This window comes from Ranitomeya variabilis, chromosome 1 (genome assembly GCF_051348905.1).
Source record: "Ranitomeya variabilis isolate aRanVar5 chromosome 1, aRanVar5.hap1, whole genome shotgun sequence".
NCBI classification, from domain to species: domain Eukaryota; kingdom Metazoa; phylum Chordata; class Amphibia; order Anura; family Dendrobatidae; genus Ranitomeya; species Ranitomeya variabilis.
The window spans coordinates 358023233-358048552 of record NC_135232.1 but is presented as its reverse complement, the minus strand read 5'-3'; positions in this window follow the sequence as shown (position 1 = coordinate 358048552).

Here is a 25320-nt window from a genome sequence, read left to right as displayed (position 1 = left end):
TTTCATAAGTGTTAGGTTCAGCATGTGCAAGGAGCACCACGAAAAGAGGCACTTTTTCCCTTTGCATCATTACTGCTGCACAAGGTGGCTCCTTCAGTAACAAACGCCTGGGGGGGGGGGACAGGTTCCCTTAAATTTAACTTGTTGTGCCTGCGTGGCGGTCGCAGTACACGTTGCCGTATACACAGCAGGGGAACAGCTGACGTTACTGAACCCCACTAACACATTGGCGAGGTGTTTGGCTCTGTGCGGACAGCACTTCTGGACGGCAACTAGCGGTGTTGGAGCCCAGGGACAGGTGGAGGAGGAGGAGGTGGAGGAGGTAGGAGGGATTGCCACACACACAGCAGGGGAACAGCTGACGTTACTGAACCCCAATAACAGAGGAGGGACTGTCGGGACTGCGCGTACAGCACTACCAGGCAACAACTAGCGGTGTTGGAGCCCAGGGACAGGTGGAGGAGGAGGAGATAGGAGGGATTGCCACACACACAGCAGGGGAGCAGCTGACGTTACTGAACCCCAATAACAGAGGAGGGACTGTCGGGACTGCGCGTACAGCACTACCAGGCAACAACTAGCGGTGTTGGAGCCCAGGGACAGGTGGAGGAGGAGGAGGTGGAGGAGATAGGAGGGATTGCCACACACACAGCAGGGGAACAGCTGACGTTACTGAACCCCAATAACAGAGGAGGGACTGTTGGGACTGTGCGTACAGCACTACCAGGCAACAACTAGCGGTGTTGGAGCCCAGGGACAGGTGGAGGAGGAGGAGGTGGAGGAGGTAGGAGGGATTGCCACACACACAGCAGGGGAACAGCTGACGTTACTGAACCCCAATAACAGAGGAGGGACTGTTGGGACTGTGCGTACAGCACTACCAGGCAACAACTAGCGGTGTTGGAGCCCAGGGACAGGTGGAGGAGATAGGAGGGATTGCCACACACACAGCAGGGGAACAGCTGACGTTACTGAACCCCAATAACAGAGGAGGGACTGTTGGGACTGTGCGTACAGCACTACCAGGCAACAACTAGCGGTGTTGGAGCCCAGGGACAGGTGGAGGAGGAGGAGGTGGAGGAGGTAGGAGGGATTGCCACACACACAGCAGGGGAACAGCTGACGTTACTGAACCCCAATAACAGAGGAGGGACTGTTGACTGTGCGTACAGCACTACCAGGCAACAACTAGCGGTGTTGGAGCCCAGGGACAGGTGGAGGAGGAGGAGGTGGAGGAGATAGGAGGGATTGCCACACACACAGCAGGGGAACAGCTGACGTTACTGAACCCCAATAACAGAGGAGGGACTGTTGGGACTGTGCGTACAGCACTACCAGGCAACAACTAGCGGTGTTGGAGCCCAGGGACAGGTGGAGGAGGAGGAGGTGGAGGAGGTAGGAGGGATTGCCACACACACAGCAGGGGAACAGCTGACGTTACTGAACCCCATAACAGAGGAGGGACTGTTGACTGTGCGTACAGCACTACCAGGCAACAACTAGCGGTGTTGGAGCCCAGGGACAGGTGGAGGAGGAGGAGGTGGAGGAGATAGGAGGGATTGCCACACACACAGCAGGGGAACAGCTGACATTACTGAACCCCAATAACAGAGGAGGGACTGTTGGGACTGTGCGTACAGCACTACCAGGCAACAACTAGCGGTGTTGGAGCCCAGGGACAGGTGGAGGAGGAGGAGGTGGAGGAGGTAGGAGGGATTGCCACACACACAGCAGGGGAACAGCTGACGTTACTGAACCCCAATAACAGAGGAGGGACTGTTGACTGTGCGTACAGCACTACCAGGCAACAACTAGCGGTGTTGGAGCCCAGGGACAGGTGGAGGAGGAGGAGGTGGAGGAGATAGGAGGGATTGCCACACACACAGCAGGGGAACAGCTGACGTTACTGAACCCCAATAACAGAGGAGGGACTGTTGACTGTGCGTACAGCACTACCAGGCAACAACTAGCGGTGTTGGAGCCCAGGGACAGGTGGAGGAGGAGGAGGTGGAGGAGATAGGAGGGATTGCCACACACACAGCAGGGGAACAGCTGACGTTACTGAACCCCAATAACAGAGGAGGGACTGTTGGGACTGTGCGTACAGCACTACCAGGCAACAACTAGCGGTGTGGGAGCCCAGGGACAGGTGGAGGAGGAGGAGGTGGAGGAGGTAGGAGGGATTGCCACACACACAGCAGGGGAACAGCTGACGTTACTGAACCCCAATAACAGAGGAGGGACTGTTGACTGTGCGTACAGCACTACCAGGCAACAACTAGCGGTGTTGGAGCCCAGGGACAGGTGGAGGAGGAGGAGGTGGAGGAGATAGGAGGGATTGCCACACACACAGCAGGGGAACAGCTGACGTTACTGAACCCCAATAACAGAGGAGGGACTGTTGGGACTGTGCGTACAGCACTACCAGGCAACAACTAGCGGTGTTGGAGCCCAGGGACAGGTGGAGGAGGAGGTGGAGGAGGTAGGAGGGATTGCCACACACACAGCAGGGGAACAGCTGACGTTACTGAACCCCAATAACAGAGGAGGGACTGTTGACTGTGCGTACAGCACTACCAGGCAACAACTAGCGGTGTTGGAGCCCAGGGACAGGTGGAAAAGCAGAGGAACACACTGTAGGCCGAAGCCTGAGAAAGTCGAAAGGGAACCTTTAACCCCCCCCCAAGGCGTTTGTAGCTGAAAGAGCCAGCTTGTGCAGCACAAAAGATGCAAAAGGAAAAGGTGGCTCTTTTCATCATGCTCCTTGCAAACACAGAACTAAACACTTACAAAATGTGTCCCCTGAAACCGTGAAACCGTCCCGGAGGTGGGACTTTCCTTCGTAATATGACGCAGCACAGCCGTCATTCCTCCCCCCCGGGCGCCGCGCCCCAGCTCCTCAGCGTAGTTTGATTCCGTCCCGGAGCCTGCGCTGTTATGTTATCCCTTGGCCAGGCACACTTAGCGCTGCCCATCTTCTGACATCATTTGGTGTCAGGCTGGCTGCGCCTGTGCGGCCGCGCTGGCCGAGAGCCCGCCTCGCAGTGTCTTCTGATTTTATCCCACTGGGGGCCTGGGATCCATGGCCATGCGCAGTGCATATCCTCGCCTCTCACTCCCCTCCCTACGGCTTCTTCAGACTGTGCGGTGTCACGGCCGTGGCATGCTATTAGGGACCAGCTGACACCGAACAGTCTGAAGAAGCCGTAGGGAGATGAGTGAGAGGTGGAGGTTCAGATATGCATTGCGCATGTCCATGGATCCCAGGCCCCCAGTGGGATTAAATCAGAAGACACTGCGAGGCGGGCCCTCGGCCAGCGCGGCCGCACAGGCGCAGCCATCCTGACACCAAATGATGCCAGAAGACGGGCAGCGCTAAGTGTGCCTGGCCACGGGATAACATAACAGCGCAGGCTCCGGTACGGAATCAAACAACGCTGAGGAGCCGGGGCGCGGCGCCGGGGGGGGAGGAATGACGGCTGTGCTGCGTCATATTACGAAGGAAAGTCCCACCTCCGGGACGGTTTTACGGTATCAGTGGACACATTTTATAAGTGTTAAGTTCTGCGTGTGCAAGGAGCTAAACCAAAATAGCTACCTTTTCCTTGTGCAGCATTACTGCTGCACAAGGAGGCTCTTTCAGTAACAAACGCCTTGGGGGGGGGGGACAGATTCCCTTACATTTCAGTTGTTGTGTCAGCGTGGCGGTCGCATGACACATTGCCAGCTACACAGCTGGGGATCAGCTGACGTTACTGAAACCCAAGAACACTGGGTCGTATGTTTTGACTGTGCAGACGGCACTTCTGAGCCTCAACTGGCGGTGTTGGAGCCCAGGAATTTAAGTTCAGGTGGTAGAAAGACGAACACAACAGGAGACCTGGATAACGTATACAGTGACCTAATTATTTAATCAGGAGGAGGAGTGGCAAATTCCTGCGAGATCCAGGCCTTGTTCATTTTCAGGAAAGTAAGCCGGTCAACGTTATCGGAGGATAGTCGCATGCGACGGTCAGTTAGTACACCACCTGCAGCACTAAAGACACGTTCCGATAATACACTGGCCGCAGGGCAAGACAGCACCTCCAATGCATACTGGCTTAGCTCTGGCCATGTATCCAGCTTTGAGACCCAAAACTTGAAAGGGGAAGAGCCGTCTGGGAGTACAGCAAGAGGGCAAGACATGTAGTCTATCACCATCTGACGGAACCGTTGCCTCCTGCTGACTGGAGCCATCTGTGATGGTGTAGACTTTTGTGGGGGGCACAGAAAACTGTGCCACAGTTGGGCCATACTGGTCTTGCCTTGGGCAGAGGCACTGCTTCTGCTCCCTCTTTGTGCAGAGCCTCCACCACTGCCTGGACGCACTGAGCTGCTTTGGAATGCACTAGCAGCACTTCTCTCAGTTGGAATGGAGAAGATGATGGAATTGACCAGTGTGTCTTGGTACTCCCGCATTTTTCGCTCCCGGTTCAACGGTGTGATGAGGCTTTCTACGTTGTCCCGGTAGCGAGGATCGAGGAGGGTGAACACCCAATAATCAGACATGTTGAGAATGTGGGCGATGCGGCGGTCGTTTCTCAGGCACTGCAGCATGTAATCCACCATGTGCTGCAGACTGCCAACTGCCCAAGAAACGCTGTCCCCTGCTGGAGGCGTGATATCTGCCCGCTCGTCATCACCCCACCCTCGCTGTACACACTGAGTACTGGACAATTCAGTAACTCCCTCCTCTGGACGGATGTCTTCCTCCTCCATTGACTCCTCCTCATCCTCCTCACAAACTGTCCCCTGCCTACGCGTTTGTGAGGAACCACGTGGCGCTGACTGTCCAGAAGATGATGGAAATGCTGAATCCTCATCCTCCACCTCTTCCACAACATCATCCCTTAGCGCTTGCAGTGATTTTTCAAGCAGGCAGATAAGGGGGACAGTCATGCTGACTAGTGCATCATCTGCACTCGCCATCCGCGTGGAATAATCAAAGGGACGCAAAACCTGGCAGACGTCATTCATAGTGGCCCACTCTGTGGTTGTGAAGTCTGTACGGCGCTGAGTGCGACTTCTTTGCGCCTGAAGCAGCTGGTACTCCATTACAGCTTGCTGCTGCTCACACAACCGCTCCAACATATGTAACGTGGAATTCCACCTGGTAGGTAGGTCACATATGATGCGATGTTCCGGCAGGCGGTGTCGGCGCTGCAGAGCCGCAATGCGCGCTTTTGCCGTGCTGGAACGCCGCAAGTGAGCACACTCTAGGCGGACCTTGTGCAGCAGTGCATCAAGATCCGGATAGTCCCTCAAAAAGCTCTGCACGACCAAATTGAGCACATGTGCCAGACATGGGATGTGAGTGAGGTTGCCGAGGCCCAGAGCTGCCACCAGATTTCGGCCATTATCACACACTACCATGCCTGGCTGGAGATTCGCTGGCACAAACCACACATCGCTCTCCTACTTGATGGCATTCCAGAGCTCCTGCGCTGTGTGGCTACGATTCCCCAAAAAAATTAATTTCAAGACGGCCTGTTGACGTTTGGCCACGGCTGTGCTCATGTCGGTCGTAACAGGTACACGTTCATCACGGGTCCATGTGGAGGTGGACTGTGACGGCTCCTGCAGCGATGATTCTGAGGAACTGGTGTAAGAGGAGGAGTCAATGCGTACAGAATGGATTCCTGCAATCCTTGGAGTGGGCAGGACACGTCCTGCGCCACTCGCACGGTCTGTACCCGGCTCAACGACATTAACCCAATGGGCAGTGAGGGAAAGGTATCGCCCCTGTCCATGTTAACTGGTCCACGCATCGGTGGTGAGGTGGACCTTGCTACTGACGGCGTTCAGTAGCGCGTGTTTTATGTGTCCCTCCACATGCTTGTGCAGGGCAGGGACGGCTTGCCTGCTGAAGTAAAAGCGGCTGGGTACATTGTACTGTGGGACTGCCAATGACATCAAGTCACGGAAGCTGTCAGTCTCCACCAGCCTGAATGACAGCATTTCCAGTGACAGAAGTTTGGCAATGCCTGCAGTCAGAGCCTGTGCTCGTGGGTGGTTTGACGAGAAAGGCCGCCTTTTCTCCCATGCCTGTACTACCGATGGCTGTAGACTGGGCTGGGAGTGTGTGGATGACTGGGAAAGTGGTGCTGCGGGTGGAATTACAGCGGGTCTCTGGACAACAGGGCCAGAGGTTCTTCCACGGCGATCCTGGGAGGAAGCCGAACCAGCTGCGTGTGAGCTAGAGGAAGAGGCAACACGAGCTGAAGAGTTGGTAGCTGCCGCTGTTGGTTGGCCTAGCTCTTCAGTGTGTTTTTCTAACTCCGCCGGGTGCCTGTTGCGCACATGTTTCCACATGTTGGAGGTATTGAGGTTGCTGACATTTTTCCCTCTTTTGACTTTTTGATGACACACCTTGCATCTGACATAGCAAATGTCATCTGCAACTGTGTCAAAAAAGGACCAGGCACTGCAAGTCTTGGGAGCGCCCTTTTTGGCTTTTGGAAGAGACATGCTCCTAACGGGTGCCAAAGCGGAGGCTGCAGGATCCGCAGTCTTCCCCCTCCCTCTCCCTCTTTGGGCCGTACGGGGAATCTCTTCCTCAGAGCTGCTCCCACCACCTTCCTGTCCCTCACGCCAAGATGGGTCAAGGACCTCATCATCTACACTACCCTCTGCCCCCAACTGCTCCTCCTGGGTAGTCTCAGCAGCAGAGCACGCACCAGTAAGTGGCACCTGAGTGTCATCATCAGCTGATGCGGCCTGCGATGTGGTGACCGGAGCCACTGGCCCACCCGCCTCTTCAGAGGAAGAGAGAAAAAGCTGTTGGGCATCACTGCACCCTGCCTCTTCTTCCATTTCTCCAATGCTGCTTGGCTGGCCCCCTGTTTCCAAGCCAAGAGATTCAGAGAACAGAAGTAGAGACGGCTCCTGTCCTGGGCTCTCTGTCTGCCTGGGCAATTTGGCAGGTGGTGAAGAGACAGATGGCTGCTCTCCAGTGCTCTGTGTCTGAGAGGATGTGGCACTAATTGAAGTTGATGCATTAGCTGCCATCCATCCGACAACGGCTTCAATTTGGTCTTCACACAGCAGCGGTGTACGGCGCTCTGACACAAAGCTGCGCATGAATGACTGTTGCCTGGTGAAAGTGGGTGCTGATGAGTCACCGGTGCCCGCAGCAGGCACAGAATCCCCAAGTCCCCTCCCTGCTCCGCGCCCACGCCCACGTGCCTTACTCACTGCCTTCTTCATCTTGGTTGACTGATAAAGATAAGCAGAAAAGTACTAACGGCTTTGTGTGCTTATTCCTGAGCAACTCCTCCTAACAGGTATAAGAAACACTAATTTTCTAAAGTGTGGACTAGACTTTAATATGAGCTAATGTGGCCTACACAAATGTAAAGTGGTGTAACTGGTGTGTTTGGTGTACTTTATTATTTATTTATTTTTTGGGGGCTGAACTGACAACGGATAGAGCTGCAGTCACACGGAGACCGTGCAGACAGACGTAAACGGCGCTGCAAGGCCCAAAAACCCTCCTCTATGTTATCCTATGTAGTGTTTTTCCACAAGTTAGCTGGAGACGGGTGGAAATACACTAATAGGATTTTTTGGAAAAAATGTGCAGCAGCCTGCACTACTTAAAACAAAATGAAAATTGATTTGGCGGTATGACGCAGTGAAGAACCCTGAGCTGGAGACAACCAGGCTATGGCTGCTCACAGACTACAGGGCGAGCTGCAGTCACACGGAGACCGTGCAGACAGCCGTAAACGGCGCTGCAAGGCCCAAAAACCCTCCTCTACGTTATCCTATGTAGTGTTTTTCCACAAATTAGCTGGAGACGGGTGGAAAGACACTAATAGGAATTTTTTGAAAAATGTGCAGCAGCCTGCACTACTTAAAACAAAATGAAAATTGATTTGGCGGTATGACGCAGTGAACAACCCTGAGCTGGAGACAACCAGGCTATGGCTGCTCACAGACTACAGGGCGAGCTGCAGTCACACGGAGACCGTACAGACAGCCGTAAACGGCGCTGCAAGGCCCAAAAACCCTCCTCTACGTTATCCTATGTAGTGTTTTTCCACAAATTAGCTGGAGACGGGTGGAAAGACACTAATAGGAATTTTTTGAAAAAATGTGCAGCAGCCTGCACTACTTAAAACAAAATGAAAATTGATTTGGCGGTATGACGCAGTGAACAACCCTGAGCTGGAGACAACCAGGCTATGGCTGCTCACAGACTACAGGGCGAGCTGCAATCACACGGAGACCGTGCAGACAGCCGTAAACGGCGCTGCAAGGCCCAAAAACCCTCCTCTACGTTATCCTATGTAGTGTTTTTCCACAAATTAGCTGGAGATGGGTGGAAAGACACTAATAGGAATTTTTTGAAAAATGTGCAGCAGCCTGCACTACTTAAAACAAAATGAAAATTGATTTGGCGGTATGACGCAGTGAACAACCCTGAGCTGGAGACAACCAGGCTATGGCTGCTCACAGACTACAGGGCGAGCTGCAGTCACACGGAGACCGTACAGACAGCCGTAAACGGCGCTGCAAGGCCCAAAAACCCTCCTCTACGTTATCCTATGTAGTGTTTTTCCACAAATTAGCTGGAGACGGGTGGAAAGACACTAATAGGAATTTTTTGAAAAAATGTGCAGCAGCCTGCACTACTTAAAGCAAAATGAAAATTGATTTGGCGGTATGACGCAGTGTACAACCCTGAGCTGGAGACAACCAGGCTATGGCTGCTCACAGACTACAGGGCGAGCTGCAATCACACGGAGACCGTGCAGACAGCCGTAAACGGCGCTGCAAGGCCCAAAAACCCTCCTCTACGTTATCCTATGTAGTGTTTTTCCACAAATTAGCTGGAGACGGGTGGAAAGACACTAATAGGATTTTTTTGAATAAATTAGCAGCAAACTACACTACTTGAAAAAAAAAAAAAAAGAACAGTATGAGGCAATGAACCACCCTCCCTGAACTGAATACAACCAGCTATGGATGGCCTATGTGGCTGCACTCAGACTAGAGAGTGGGCTCCACTCACACACACACACACACAGACCTTGCAGATCGCTGTGAAAACAGCGCTACAAGGCAAAAGCAAGGTGAATAGTAGGTGAACACAGCGGTTGCTAAATTAGCCTTTGGAAAGCACAAAGAAGCAAATCGCTATCTCTAAACTGTCCCTCAGTCAGCAAACAGCGTCCTGTCACTAACTGAATTCACAGCAGAGTGATCGCAAAATGGCGCCAGCGACTTTTAAACTGCATCATGACATCATTTCAGCAGCCAATCACAGCCTTGCCAGTAGTTTCATGCCCTCCATGCTAAACAGGATGTGCCCACACTTGGAATCATTCTCATTGGCTGAATTTCTGCATTTTGAATCTTGGAACTTCCGATTCCGGTATCCGATACGCGGCAAGTATCGGAATCCCGGTATCGGAATTCCGATACCGCAAGTATCGGCCGATACCCGATACTTGCGGTATCGGAATGCTCAACACTAGTAAGGACCACTGTTTGGGGTATATGTGGATCCCCGTCTGGGACAGAAGGAATCCCCAGCTGGGGACGTCAAGCTGCCAAGGACTGGCAGGCAGTGGATCAGGGCACAGGAACCATAATAGTGCCCTTCAGGTGACTGTGAGCTTCCAGGAGCCAGTGGGAGCTGATGCCTGTGCTGCTGCTGCTGAAGGAGCAGCATCTTTGAATAGTGACAGTTTAGGAATTGTTACCTTGTTCTATTCATTATCTGCATTAAACAAGTTGCCGCTGTGGGGCCCTAAAGAGTGTGACGTGTTGTGCTTCCGGAGGATGCTGCTCCAACATGGAGAACAGCCGTAATTCTGAGATAACCCACTGCGACCTGGGGCTGGGACTGGAACTGTTTTTTCATGTGCAAGGGGCTGGGGTGCTCACTGACAGTGACCTAGTGGACTCAGCTATGACTACCACCCTGTGCCACCTTGTTACACCCACATGCTGGAACTAAACACTGCAGAAATTGGCAAGGCTTTGTGAGCAGCAGAGGACAGTTGTGGGATACCAGCTCCAACATGCCCGTCGGTATTCTGGTCAACCTCTGCACATAACAGCTGAAGAGTGGGCATGGATGTCTCACATTTGTGTGATTCTCCAAGGATTTGAGGACTCCACAAAGATGGTGAGCAGCGAAGACACCATAATCAGCACAACAATCCCACTTATGTGCCTACTTAAATAGCCTCTGCTGACAATTAAACATGAAACTTTGCATGAAGACCAGGTGGAGAAGGAGGTAGACATGAGACAGGGAGATACTACCGAGCCTCATCTCATCTGCTCAGTGCAGACTAGGTAACAATGAGGAGGTGGAGTCTGAGGAAGAGGAGGAGGAACAGGTGGCTATAACAACAGATGCAAGTACCCACACAACTTTCATTCCATCTCTCCTATGTGGATGGGGTGAGGAGGGGAATGAGTAGGAAAAGAGGGAGTAGGAGCAGATGGAGAGTTGTCATCATGGAGGAGACAGGAAAGTGTTGGCTGTACGGAGCTTGGCAAATATGACTGACTTTATGTACCGCTGCCCTTTCCATGACCCTCGCATTACATTCATCTTGGACAAAAAAGAGTACTGGTTGTTCACCCTGCTAGATCCACACTACTAGGAGAACTTTGCATCTTTTTTTCCTAAGGTGGAAAAGTTTTTTAAAATGGTGCTATACCAGAAGGCCATTGTGGAAAATATGTTGAAAAAACTCTGATCAGACAACACTAGCAGCAGGGGGCAAGCTTTCTTGCTCAACCAAGAAGGAGAGCTGAGGGAGACAAACACCAGGTACAGCAGAGGCAGAGGTAAGCAGTCAGAGGCCAGAGTCAATTTCATGATGCCCTCCCAGCGTACATGCCCTCGTGACTGAGCATTTTTGACAAGGAGGGAAAAGTTTTAAAAGATGGTCAAGCAATACCTGGTCGACCAAATCAGCAATTTTTTTTGCCATTTTTTTTCAAGCAATTTCTCCTGTCAACAGAAAGTTCTGAGAGGCTCAATCAGAAAACAATGAACAAATCCTGGCTTAGATCCAACTTTTTTCACACCACAAAATGATATCGGCACATAAAGTGTTTTTAAAGTTCTATATTTGATTGATGCCTGCCAATTGTTGAATTCTAAGGTCTATGGATGACCCTATTTATAATTTTTTCCGGTAAAGCCTTTATGAGTGTAGGAGGACAACAACTACACTTTGTTCACAATATTTAATGAGACAATACAGTTAGTGCCTTCAAGGGTGTATGGATGACCCTGTTTGTAATTTTTGGCAGGATTTGCATTTAGTGCATAGTCTTTATTAGTCTAGGAGTTACCAATACATGACAATTTGAACAGAATGTGTATGAGGCCCTCATTTATGTCTTAGGCATTGCTTCCTTCATAAATTACACTGACATTTCCTTATTTAATAAATAAATAATAAATAATTTAATTTTTGGTTTACTTAAATTATAATTTTTTATAATCCTTTTTAAATTTTGCTTTTATACAATGCATTGTACAGAAACAATGATTCTTAACTTTTTTTTCTGTAGAATGCAATTTCTCGTCAATTTGAAATGTTTATTGTCACTCCTTAAAGTGGAGTAAAAGTGTCACATCATTGTTCTCAGTAGTGATCTGAGAGTCAGAGATGCATCCGAGCATTTTAGTCCTTGCACATTTCATTTCAGTCATCACTCCTCGAGGGCCATCTTAATGGTCAGAAGAGCTCGATCCCCAATAGTAATGTTTCGATAAACCGATGAAAACTGTTTAGAGAAGAAACCACAAGAGATAGACTTCCCAGATAAAGTCCTTTGCAAAAGAACTGCCCAAGCACTGAAAGAAGAGGCATTCACTTCCAAGACAAACTGTTTGTTAGGATAGGGGTGATGCAGCACCGAAGCTCTTGCGAAGGCTTCTTTCAAATGCTGGAAGGCCAACACGTCCAACTCAGGCCAGACTTTGACATTTGCCCCCTTCTTGAAGGATGAAGGTGGATGCCATGATGGATGAGAAGTGTGGGATAAATTGTCTGTAGAACTTGGTGAAACCCAGGATTTGCTGGATCTCACGCAAACCTTGGGGATGAAGCCATGAGAGAACTGCAGAGACCATCTCCGGATCCATTTTGAGGCTTTGGCTTTAAGTAATGTTGCTGAGGAAACGCAAGGACATTTTTTTTAAATCACATTTGGATAACTTGGCAAACAGAATTTTCTACCGCAGGTGCTACAGAAGCTGACGCATGTGTCCTCTATGGGTGGGTAGATCTGGAGAGAAAATCAAGATGTTGTCCAAATACATGACCATGCAAACATAGATGAGATCCGAAAAGATGTTATTTACGAATTCCCAAAACGTGGCGGGTGCGTTGCAAAGGCCAAAGGGATTGATGAAATACTCATATGACTTTCACAGGTATTAAAGGCCGTCTTCCATTTGTTGCCTTTGCAATATGAATCATGTTGTAAGCCCCTCGCTGATCCAATTTGGTGAAGATCAAATAGTTAAGAAATCAAAGGCAGGGGATACTTGTTTTTTTATTTGATTTTGTTAAAACGTCAATAGAGGGACGTGGGGAACCATCCTTCTTATTCACAAAAAAGAATCCAGCACCAGCAGTAGAAGAGGACTTCCAGATGAATCCCTTGACTAAGTTCTCCTTGATGTACTCAGACATGGCTCGAGTCTCAAGTAGAGATAGAGAATACACCCGACTTGGGGTGGGGAGGTACCAGACTGAAGGTTGATGTGACAGTCATAGAGTTTATGAGGTGGCAATACCTCTGCCTTTTTCTCACAAAAGAGTCTGCAAAGTCGTGATAATAGGTGGGCAGAAAAGAAAGATTTGCACAGAAGGTAGAGACTTGGGCTTGACCTTAGAAAATCATTTGCTAGCAACATTCAGTACCCTTTGAAGCAACTGGCTCTGTAGAAGACTCAGAAGAACAGAAGACTCAGAAGAACAGAGTTCATGGATTTACATAGCACGTAGAATGAAATCCTTTTCGAAATGCAGGACTCCAATTTGCAACATGATTGGGAGGGTGATGCATTGGATACGTTCTGCATGTAGTTGTCCATTAACTGAAGGGGATTATCAAGCTGTTGTGTACGCAGTTGAAGTTGAAGAACCAGATCCTGATGGATGAAGTTGGCAGCAAAACTGACGTCTAAATGAGTGTTATGATCTGGTGACCTTGGAGCCGCATAAGAGACTTTCTCAGGAGTAGGTGGTACCTGTACTGACCGCTAAACTAACACCGCAACTAGAAGTAGCCGTGGGATGTACCTAACACGTCCTAGACACCTCGACACAGCCGGAGGACTAAATACCCCTATAGATGGAAATGGAAATTCTATCTTGCCTCAGAGCAGAACCCCAAAGGATAGGCAGCCCCCCACAAATATTGACTGTGAGTATAAGAGGAAAGACACACGCAGGCAGAAAAACAGGATTTAGCAAAAGAGGCACTTCTAGCTAAATAGAAAAGGATAGGACAGAATTCTAAGTGGTCAGTATTAAAATCCTAAAAATATCCACAGCAGATAATACAAATATTCTACATCTAACTAAAGACATAGAAAGTATATCTGCATCTCCTGAGAATCCAGCATGACGGAAAAATCCAAACAAAGTCTAAGCTGGACAAAACACAATGAATTGCACTGAATTGCAAAGCACGCTGCATGTGTGCACAGAGACACAAAACCAGACACTTATCTTAGCTGAATTGGCAGCAGGGCATGAGGAACCAGAGAGAGATGCAATCCCTCCAATAACAATGGACAACTGGCAAGGACTCATGGATCCTGCAAACCTAAATACCTAGTAGAACTGCAATCAGCAGAAACACCTGCCCTGGATTACAACCCCAAGAAAACTGCACTATCACCAACAACCACTGGAGGGAGCCCAAGAGCAGAATTCACAACAGTACCCCCCCTTGAAGAGGGGTCACCGAACCGTCACCAGAGCCCCCAGGCCGATCAGGACGAGCCAGATGAAAGGCACGGACCAAATCAGCAGCATGGACATCAGAGGCAAAAACCGAAGAATTATCCTCCTGGCCATAACCCTTCCATTTGACAAGGTACTGAAGCCTCCGCCTCGAAAAGCGAGAATCCAAAATCTTCTCAACCACATACTCCAACTCTCCATCAACCAACACAGGAGCAGGAGGATCAACAGAGGGAACAACGGACATCACATATTTCCGCAATAAAGATCTATGGAAAACATTATGGATGGCAAAAGGGGCCGGAAGGGCCAAACGAAAAGACACCGGATTGATAATCTCAGAAGTCCTATAAGGACCAATAAACCGAGGCTTAAACTTAGGGGACAAAACCTTCATAGGAACATAACGGGAAGACAACCAGACGAAATCCCCAACCCGAAGCCGGGAACCAACACACCGACGACGGTTAGCAAAACGCTGAGCCTCCTCCTGAGACAACATCAAATTGTCCACCACATGAGCCCAAATCTGCTGCAACCTATCAACCACAGAATCCACACCAGGACAATCAGAAGGTTCAACTTGCCCCGAAGAAAAATGAGGATGAAAACCAAAATTACAAAAGAAGGGCGAAACCAAGGTAGCCGAACAAGCCCGATTATTAAGGGCAAACTCGGCCAATGGCAAGAAAGCCACCCAATCATCCTGATCAGCAGACACAAAGCATCTCAAATAAGTTTCCAAAGTCTGATTAGTTCGCTTGGTCTGGCCATTTGTCTGAGGATGAAATGCGGAAGAAAAAGACAAATCAATGCCCAGCCTAGCACAAAAGGCCCGCCAAAACCTAGAAACAAACTGGGAACCTCTGTCGGACACAATATTCTCCGGAATACCATGCAAACGAACCACATGCTGAAAAAACAACGGAACCAAATCAGAAGAGGAAGGCAATTTAGGCAAAGGCACCTAATGAACCATCTTAGAAAACCGGTCACAAACCACCCAGATAACCGACATCCTCTGGGAAACCGGAAGATCTGAAATAAAATCCATAGAAATATGCGTCCAGGGCCTCTGAGGGACCGGCAAAGGCAAAAGCAACCCACTAGCACGGGAACAACAAGGCTTGGCCCGCACACGAGTCCCACAGGACTGCACAAAATAACGCACATCACGTGACAAAGAAGGCCACCAAAAGGACCTACCAACCAAATCTCTGGTACCAAAAATACCAGGATGGCCAGCCAACACAGAACAATGAACCTCAGAAATCACTCTACTAGTCCATCTATCAGGAACAAACAGTTTCCCCACTGGACAGCGGTCAGGTTTGTCAGCCTAAAATTCCTGCAGAACCCGCTGCAAATCAGGGGAAATGGCAGAAAGGACCACCCCTTCCTTCAGAATGCCGACCGGCTCAAGTACCTCAAGAGAATCAGGCAAAAAACTCCTAGAGAGGGCATCAGCCTTAATATTCTTAGAACCCAGAAGATACGAGACCACGAAATCAAAACGGGAGAAAAACAGGGACCATCGAGCCTGTCTAGGATTCAGCCGTTTGGCAGACTCGAGGCAAATCAGATCCTTATGATCGGTCAAGACCACAATACGGTGCCTGGCTCCCTCAAGCCAATGTCGCCATTCCTCAAATGCCCACTTCATAGCCAACAACTCCCGATTGCCGACATCATAATTGCGTTCAGCAGGCGAAAACTTACGGGACAAGAAGGCACACGGTTTCATCAAGGAACCATCAGAATTCCTCTGAGCCAAAATGGCCCCTGCCCCAATCTCAGAAGCGTCAACCTCAACCTGAAACGGAAGAGAAACATCTAGCTGACGCAACATCGGGGCAGAAGTAAATCGGCGTTTAAGCTCCTGAAAGGCAGAGACAGCCACAGAGGACCAATTCGTTACATCAGCGCCTTTCTTCGTCAAATCGGTCAGGGGTTTAACCACACTGGAGAAGTTAGCAATGAAACGGCGATAAAAATTAGCAAAGCCCAAAAATTTCTGAAGGCTCTTCATGGATGTGGGCTAAATCCAATCATGAATGGCCTGAACCTTAACCGAATCCATCTCTATAGATGAGGGAGAAAAAATGAAGCCCAAAAAAGAAACCTTCTGCACTCCAAAGAGACACTTAGACCCCTTCACAAACAAAGCATTATCACGAAGGATCTGAAATACCATCCTGACCTGTTTCACATGAGACTCCCAATCATCGGAGAAAATTAAGATGTCATCCAAATATACAATCATGAATTTATCAAGATAATTCTGGAAGATATCATGTATGAAGGACTGAAAAACAGATGGAGCATTAGAGAGCCCGAATGGCATCACAAGGTATTCAAAATGGCCTTCGGGCGTATTAAACGCAGTTTTCCATTCGTCACCCTGCTTAATACGAACAAGATTATATGCCCCCCGAAGGTCAATTTTAGTAAACCAACTAGCCCCCTTAATCCTGGCAAACAAATCGGAAAGCAAAGGTAAAGGGTATTGAAACTTGACCGTGATCTTATTCAAGAGGCGATAATCAATACAGGGTCTCAAGGAGCCATCCTTCTTAGCAACAAAAAAAAATCCCGCTCCCAATGGTGAAGAAGATGTCCGAACATGCCCTTTCTCCAAAGACTCCTTAACATAACTCTGCATGGCGGTATGTTCAGGCACAGACAGGTTGAAAAGTCGGCCCTTAGGAAACTTACAGCCTGGAATCAAGTCAATAGCACAATCACAGTCCCTATGCGGTGGAAGGGAACTGGACTTGGGCTCATCGAATACATCCTGAAAATCAGACAAAAACTCTGGAACTTCAGAAGAGGAGGAAGAGGAGATTGACATCACAGGAACATCATTATGAACCCCCTGACAACCCCAACTAGTCACACATAGACTTCCAATCCAACACAGGATTATGTATCTGCAACCATGGAAAACCCAGCACAATAGCATCATGCAAATTATGCAACACCAGAAAACGACAATCTTCCTGATGGGCTGGCGCCATGCACATGGTCACCTGTGTCCAAAACTGGGGTTTATTTTTAGCCAAAGGTGTAGCATCAATGCTCCTTAAAGGAATAGGGTTCTGCAAAGACTGCAAGGGGAAAGCGCAAAGCCTGGCAAATTCAAAGTCCATTAAGTTCAAAGCGGCGCCTGAATCCACAAACGCCATGACAGAAAATGACGACAATGAGCAGATCAAGGTCACAGATAACAGAAATTTAGGTTGTACAGTTCCGATGGTAACTGAACTAGCGATTCTCTTTGTACGCTTTGGGCAGACTGAAATGACATGAGAAGCATCGCCACAATAAAAACACAACCTATTCTGACGTCTGAATCCTTGTTGTTCCGTTCTAGACAGAATCCTACCACACTGCATTGGCTCAGGCATCTGCTCTGAGGACAACGCCACAGCGCGCACAGTTCTGCGCTCCCGCAAGCGCCGATCAATCTGAATGGCCAGAGACATAGAATCACTCAGACCAACAGGCGTGGGAAACCCCACCATAACATCTTTAACAGATTCAGAAAGACCCTTTCTGAAAATTGCCGCCAAAGCATCCTCATTCCATTTAGTCAGCACAGACCATTTTCTAAATTTCTGACAATACAATTCTGCCGCTTCTTGACCCTGAGACAGGGCCAACAAGGTCTTCTCCGCTTGATCCACAGAATTTGGTTCATCATATAATAATCCTAGAGCCTGAAAAAAGGCATCTACATTAAGCAAGGCCGGATTCCCAGATTCCAGGGTAAATGCCCAATCCTGAGGGTCGCCACGCAGCAGGGAGATGACAATTTTAACCTGCTGAATGGGATCACCAGAGGAACGAGGCTTCAGAGCAAAAAACAGTTTACAGTTGTTTTTAAAACTCAAAAATTTGGACCTGTCCCCAAAAAACAAATCAGGAGTAGGAATCCTAGGCTCTAAAAGTGGAGTCTGAACAATATAATCAGAAATACCCTGTACCCTAGCAGCAAGCTGGTCTACACGAGAAACTAATCCCTGAACATCCATGCTAGCACAAGACTCCTCAGTCACTCAGAGGAAAAGAGGGAAGAAAAGACAAAACAGGCTACAGAAAAAAAAATGGCTCTTTCTTCCCTTCTTCTGAGATGCATTTAACTCATTGTTGGCCAGTTGTACTGTTATGATCCGGTGACCTTGGAGCCGCATAAGAGACTTTCTCAGGAGTAGGTGGTACCTGTACTGACCGCTAAACTAACACCGCAACTAGAAGTAGCCGTGGGATGTACCTAACACATCCTAGACACCTCGACACAGCCGGAGGACTAAATACCCCTATAGATGGAAATGGGAATTCTATCTTGCCTCAGAGCAGAACCCCAAAGGATAGGCAGCCCCCCACAAATATTGACTGTGAGTATAAGAGGAAAGACACACGCAGGCAGAAAAACAGGATTTAGCAAAAGAGGCACTTCTAGCTAAATAGAAAAGGATAGGACAGAATTCTAAGTGGTCAGTATTAAAATCCTAAAAATATCCACAGCAGATAATACAAATATTCTACATCTAACTAAAGACATAGAAAGTATATCTGCATCTCCTGAGAATCCAGCATGACGGAAAAATCCAAACAAAGTCTAAGCTGGACAAAACACAATGAATTGCACTGAATTGCAAAGCACACTGCATGTGTGCACAGAGACAAAAAACCAGACACTTATCTTAGCTGAATTGGCAGCAGGGCATGAGGAACCAGAGAGAGATGCAATTCCTCCAATAACAATGGACAACTGGCAAGGACTCATGGATCCTGCAAACCTAAATACCTAGTAGAGCTGCAATTAGCAGAAACACCTGCCCTGGATTACAACCCCAAGACAACTGCACTATCACCAACAACCACCGGAGGGAGCCCAAGAGCAGAATTCACAACAAATGAGCTGCCGTGGAGAGAGACTTCTGTCACAAGTTTTGGAGAGCAATTTTTCTCACCTAGGGATGTCTCTCTGGCCAACCCTAGGTGCTGGAGTTTCCTGGCCTTTCTGTGCACCGACGAACATACTGTCCTTCTCCCCGTCACTATATGCACATGTTTGGAGACCTTAACCTGCATCGGCTCTATAGCAGGAGGTGTGGCTTGCGGCAACAAGGAGGAAGTGAAGAGTTGGGGCTAGGCTGGGTGATCTTCTGACTCGAGAGGATTTTTTAGCTTGTTTCTGAGCCTGTGTATAAGGGAAGATCTCTGCCTTCCAGTTAAACCTTGATACGGCTTGACATATCTGCCAGAAGGTCTCCACTAGGGCTTCCTCATTCCAAGCCAGCTGCGTAGCCAGGATATGGAAACGTAAAGCATACTGAGGCACGGTGTCAGCATCTTGTCTTATAACAACAACAATTTCATTCATGGGATCAGCGTAGGATAGCAACACTATTATTTAGAAATTGCCTAAGGCAAATTATTCCTAACTAAAGATCCCTTGGATAAAATGTAACTTTTATTGATTCTTATAATATATCAAGTTATGTGCTCTATTAAAACCACATATAGTATAAAGTATTTGAGCTATCTGTTTTATCTTCATTACACTATTCACTATTTTGAAATCAATGATCCTTATCGAGATCTCATAGATAATAGTACTGTTTCAGGGTGAAGCTATATTGTCAGCTTTAGTGTATGAGAAAAATCCCCCGTACTGAAAAGAAAGTGACATGTGGCTAAATAAGGGAACTAAACCTTTTAAGCTATTGCCTAAATTGAATTCCCCTGTATTATGGTCAGAGAGGCAATATCTGCAATTACAGCGGACTATTGAGTCACTTATAAGGTGATAGGCTTTATATATATAATAGATGAACTATAGCAATTGTCCTCACTGACTTGAGATCAATAAATGGATTCACCTAAATCTCTTTGTCATTGTGATAATTATTATGAATTATAATTGCACCATGCGGCTGCAGATTGTGTAAAACAAAGAACCAGCAGCCTCCGCAACATGTTTCACCATTACTGGCATCATCAGGGGTAATGAGGCTATCATGGACGCTGGGCAAAATCCTTGATCTTATAGAGAGTAGGTTTGTGATGTCACTGATAGGGCAGGAAGTAACAACATCTATGATTAGTGCCTATAATTCTTATATTTGAACTTACCTATCCAATAAGAGGTGGTTTGTATAAGATCATTTTCTTCCCTGATCTGAATGAGTAGCGATTATCAGCTAGCTAGGATTCATTGCGCCAAATTAGGGACCAATAACAAGATCCTTCCTGGTTAACCATGTGGGTAATTTTACCTATATAATGTTATCATTGGTGGTCATTGGTACTTACAGGAACTGCAATGTCACATGACCTATAACTGTACATTTGGCAACGACCATTTCATCAGCAGGACCTGCGCACTTGCACAGATTGAAAATATATGATACGACCTGTCAAAGAGTGGTTGTGTCCACAGAACCTGCCAAGGCGCGTGTCATCTATAGGGTGCAACTAGGGACCCCAGGGTCAGTCATCGTGGAGCAGTGGCACCACAACGCTCCCCCCTAGGGTGCCAACCCTCGCAGTCAGGAAAGTGTGTGCATAGGCACCGTACTAGGAAAACGTAGTATCCTCCAAATTGTTTCTTCTTTGGGGTGTTTTTCACAGTGTGCTAGTTTTTTGTGGTGTGAGCCACTGTTTTGGTGGTATTTTAACTTCAGGATATACACTCACCGGCCACTTTATTAGGTACACCTGTCCAACTTCTTGTTAACACTTAATTTCTAATCAGCCAATCACATGGCGGCAACTCAGTGCATTTAGGCATGTAGACATGGTCAAGACAATCTCCTGCAGTTCAAACCGAGCATCAGTATGGGGAAGAAAGGTGATTTGAGTGCCTTTGAACGTGGCATGGTTGTTGGTGCCAGAAGGGCTGGTCTGAGTATTTCAGAAACTGCTGATCTACTGGGATTTTCACGCACAACCATCTCTAGGGTTTACAGAGAATGGTCCGAAAAAGAAAAAAAATCCAGTGAGCGGCAGTTCTGTGGGCGGAAATGCCTTTTTGATGCCAGAGGTCAGAGGAGAATGGGCAGACTGGTTCGAGCTGATAGAAAGGCAACAGTGACTCAAATCGCCACCCGTTACAACCAAGGTAGGCCTAAGAGCATCTCTGAACGCACAGTGCGTCGAACTTTGAGACAGATGGGCTACAGCAGCAGAAGACCACACCGGGTACCACTCCTTTCAGCTAAGAACAGGAAACTGAGGCTACAATTTGTACAAGCTCATCGAAATTGGACAGTAGAAGATTGGAAAAACGTTGCTTGGTCTGATGAGTCTCGATTTCTGCTGCGACATTCGGATGGTAGGGTCAGAATTTGGCGTAAACAACATGAAAGCATGGATCCATCCTGCCTTGTATGGAGCATCTTTGGGATGTGCAGCCGACAAATCTGCGGCAACTGTGTGATGCCATCATGTCAATATGGACCAAAATCTCTGAGGAATGCTTCCAGCACCTTGTTGAATCTATGCCACGAAGAATTGAGGCAGTTCTGAAGGCAAAAGGGGGTCCAACCCGTTACTAGCATGGTGTACTGTTATGATTTTCCCAATGGCAGGGAAATCAAAATAACAACGGACTAGCTCTCGGGTGATGGGAACTAAAGTGACCGTGACCTGAACCTGACACGACACTGGAAGTAGCCGGGGAGTGTTTCCTACGATGCCCTAGACACCACGCGCCAGCCGGAGATCTAACTACCCCTATCAGAGGAATATACAGGCCTGCCTTACCTCCAGAGATGAACCCCAAAAGGAGATAGCAGCCCCCCACAGATATTGACGGTGAGTCAAGAGGAAAAGACATACGTAGGATGAACAGCAGATTTAGCACAGTGAGGTCCGCTTACTAGATAGCAGAAGTACAGGAAAGAGTCACTTCACGGTCAACTTCAAAACACTACTCAAAAACACCATCCTGAAATTACTTTAAAACTCCAGTGACAACTCATGCCACTGGAGTGGCAATTCCAGTCCACGAGAGCTTCCAGCTACAGAGAGTCACATTGCAAATAGCTGGACAAAAATAGCATAAACTAGAAACAAAATTCAACTTAGCTGAACAGGATCTTGAGGCAGGAGAATGCAACAGAATGCTACTGATACATTGTTGGCCGGCATCAGACCAGCAGCCAAGCAGCCTTAAATAGGAAACTCCCCTAATGGGTGTCAACAGGTGATCAAGGATAGAAGAAGGCAAATAAGTGGCACTACCATAAAGCACCACCGGGGGAGCCCACAAACAGAATTCACAACAGTACCCCCCCCTTAAGGAGGGGGCACCGAACCCTCACCAGAACCACCAGGGCGATCTGGATGAGCAGTATGAAATGCACGAACCAAATCAGGAGCATGAACATCAGATGCTGTCACCCAAGAATTATCCTCCTGACCATAGCCCTTCCACTTAACCAGATACTGAAGTTTCCATCTGGAAACACGGGAGTCCAAGATCTTTTCTACCACATACTCCAACTCACCCTCAACCAGCACAGGAGCAGGAGGATCAGCAGACGGAACAACCGGCACCTCATACCTCCGCAACAATGACCGATGAAAAACATTATGAATAGTAAAAGATGCTGGGAGGTCCAAACGAAAGGACACAGGATTGAGAACCTCCAGAATCCTATAAGGGCCGATAAACCGAGGCTTAAACTTAGGAGACGAGACCTTCATAGGAACAAATCGAGAAGACAACCAAACCAGGTCCCCAACACAAAGACGAGGACCGACACGCCGATGACGATTAGTGAACTGTTGAGTCTTCTCCTGGGACAACTTCAGATTGTCCACAACCTGTCCCCAAATCTGATGCATTCTATCAACCACAGCATCTACTCCAGGACAATCCGAAGACTCCAATTGACCGGACGAAAAGCGAGGGTGAAACCCTGAATTACAAAAAAATGGAGAAACCAAAGTGGCAGAACTGGCCCGATTGTTAAGGGCAAACTCTGCCAATGGCAAAAAATCAAGCCAATCGTCCTGATCAGCGGACACAAAACACCTCAAGTAAGTCTCCAAGGTCTGATTAGTACGCTCAGTCTGGCCATTAGTCTGAGGATGGAATGCAGACGAAAAAGACAAGTCGATGCCCATCCTGGCACAGAACGCCCGCCAAAATCTAGACACAAACTGAGTACCCCTGTCAGACACTATATTCTCAGGAATACCATGCAAACGCACAACATTCTGAAAAAATAGAGGGACCAGCTCAGAGGAGGAGGGCAATTTGGGCAAAGGTACCAAGTGAACCATCTTGGAAAAACGGTCACACACCACCCAGATGACGGACATCCTACGAGAAACAGGAAGGTCAGAAATAAAGTCCATAGAGATGTGCGTCCAAGGCCTCTTAGGAATAGGCAAGGGCAACAACAACCCGCTGGCCCGGGAACAGCAGGGCTTAGCCCGAGCACAAACATCACAAGACTGCACAAAAATACGTACATCTCGAGACAAGGAAGGCCACCAGAAGGACCTAGACACCAGATCCCTGGTGCCAAAAATTCCAGGATGACCTGCCAACGCAGAAGAGTGAACCTCCGAAATAACTCTACTGGTCCAGTCATCAGGGACAAACAGTCTACCAGGCGGACAGCGATCAGGCCTATCCACCTGAAACTCCTGCAAAGAGTGCCGCAGGTCTGGGGAGACAGCTGACAATATCACCCCATCCTTCAGGATGCCAGTAGGTTCGGAATCACCAGGCGAGTCAGGCTCAAAACTCCTAGAGAGGGCATCCGCCCTCACATTCTTAGACCCAGGCAGATATGAAACCACAAAGTTAAATCGAGAGAAAAACAACGACCAGCGCGCCTGTCTAGGATTCAGACGCCTGGCTGACTCAAGATAAATTAGATTTTTGTGGTCAGTCAAGACCACCACCTGGTGTCTAGCACCCTCAAGCCAATGACGCCACTCCTCAAATGCCCACTTCATGGCCAAGAGCTCCCGATTTCCAACATCATAATTTCGCTCAGCGGGCGAAAACTTTCGAGAGAAAAACGCACATGGTCTCATCACTGAGCAGTCAGGACCTTTCTGCGACAAAACTGCACCTGCTCCGATCTCGGAAGCATCTACTTCAACCTGGAACGGGAGCGAAACATCAGTCTGGCGCAACACAGGAGCAGAAGAAAAGCGGCGCTTAAGCTCCCGAAAGGCCTCCACAGCCGCAGAGGACCAATTAGCAACATCAGCACCCTTCTTGGTCAAATCAGTCAAAGGTTTAGCAATGGCAGAAAAACCCGCTATGAATCGGCGATAGAAATTAGCAAATCCCAAGAATTTCTGAAGACTCTTTAGAGAAGTAGGTTGTACCCAATCACAAATAGCCTGAACCTTAACAGGGTCCATCTCCATAGATGAAGGGGAAAAAATATATCCCAAAAAGGAAATTCTCTGAACCCCAAAAATACACTTTGAGCCCTTCACAAATAGAGAATTAGCTCGTAAAACCTGAAAAACTCTCCTGACCTGTTGAACATGAGATTCCCAGTCCTCCGAAAAAATCAAAATATCATCCAAATACACAATCATAAATTTATCCAGATATTCACGGAAAATATCGTGCATAAAGGACTGAAAAACGGAAGGGGCATTCGCGAGACCGAAAGGCATTACCAAATACTCAAAATGGCCTTCAGGCGTATTAAATGCGGTCTTCCACTCATCCCCCTGCTTAATCCGCACCAAATTATACGCACCACGTAGATCGATCTTAGTGAACCACTTCGCCCCCTTTATGCGAGCAAAAAGATCAGTCAGTAAAGGTAACGGGTACTGGTATTTAACTGTAATCTTATTCAGAAGTCGATAGTCGATACAAGGTCTCAATGAACCATCCTTTTTACCCACAAAGAAAAACCCTGCCCCCAGTGGAGACAAAGAGGGGCAAATATGACCCTTTTCCAAAGATTCTCTGATATACTCCCGCATAGCAGTATGTTCAGGTACAGACAAATTAAACAAGCGACCCTTAGGAAATTTACTACCGGGAATCAACTCAATAGCGCAGTCACACTCTCTGTGAGGGGGGAGAGAATCAGTTTTAGGCTCCTGAAAGACATCATAAAAATCTGACAGAAATGCTGGGATCTCAGAGGGAGTAGATGAAGAAATGGGAACCAAAGGTGCATCCCCATGAATCCCCTGACATCCCCAGCTCAGCACAGACATTGATCTCCAGTCCAAGACTGGATTATGAATTTGTAACCATGGTAATCCAAGTACTAATACGTCATGTAGATTATATAACACAAGGAAACGAATAATCTCC